The 1,019-nt window shown below is 30.6% G+C and overlaps 1 protein-coding gene across 1 annotated transcript in view; it reads right to left on the reverse strand.

Annotated features, from left to right (window-relative positions):
• Positions 1-1,019, reverse strand: part of fip1l1a (FIP1 like 1a (S. cerevisiae)) — a gene marked incomplete at its 5' end in the record, with an annotated part of 30,754 nt that overhangs the window by 6,654 nt on the left and 23,081 nt on the right.

The raw sequence follows: 1,019 nt of genomic DNA on the forward strand, positions 1-1,019 counted from the left end.
TCCAAATAAGACGCAGAGGGAACCTTACCTTAAACGTCAATATGTGACGAGTTGGGAGTGAGAATGTGTAGAAGAATCGAGAACAGATTATACAAATGTGGCAGTTAGAGATACAGAACAAAATATGTCAAGGTAATGTGAACAGCAGTTAGGCAGGATTATATAATATATTTCCACAACACTCCCCTCCTCTTGATTAGTCACTAATCAATTAAAATAGGGAAGAAATAATTATATAATATAAACAACCATAAACTACCTCAACACCAATGAAAAAGGAACAAGTGCAATATAAAACAGTGCAAACAGACTTAATAAGTCAATAATCAAAGAAAGACATGTCAAAATTTAAAGAACTTAAGTGGTCCAAAATTTAACAAACCATCCCATCGAAAGCCTTGTCCCCTGCGAATATGGTAAAGTGAGCCGCATATGTACCCCCAAGATCTTACTTTGTATGTGGGCATTAATCTAATAATGACCAGTTGTCAATAAATGAACATTAAGTAATGCAAATTAGGAKAAGTCAAGTTGAAGAAATGCTTTAAGTCATTAACTTGTAAAATAATAGATTAAACAAACTGAAATAGCAAATGATAAATGAAGACCACAAAACTTTATAATACATAAGAATAAATGAAGAAATGTCATTAAAATGTTTAAAATTAAAGTTTCCACCCCATTCAGGAACACTTTATTCCACCCCAAACAATCCAAAACCATAAAAAATAAAATTTAAACTCCAAACCTTACAATATTAGATCTAAATCAATGCGAATTCTGTTAAAACAGATAACTAAGCATCTACAAGGAAAAAAACATCAAAGGGAAATTCAAAATCATTTCAATCAAAACCACAGATGTTGGCTCACGTTCACTTTTGTAGGGGTAACCCTGGTGAAATATTCATTTCTATTTTTGTCTTTGATTTTATTTTTTACACTTATAAGAAGAAAATCATTTTAAAGTGTTTTTATTTTCTTTAAGTGAATAGGACAATAAGTCCTATATATATATGT

Source organism: Austrofundulus limnaeus, unplaced genomic scaffold, assembly GCF_001266775.1.
Source record: "Austrofundulus limnaeus strain Quisiro unplaced genomic scaffold, Austrofundulus_limnaeus-1.0 Scaffold176, whole genome shotgun sequence".
Lineage (NCBI taxonomy): Eukaryota > Metazoa > Chordata > Actinopteri > Cyprinodontiformes > Rivulidae > Austrofundulus > Austrofundulus limnaeus.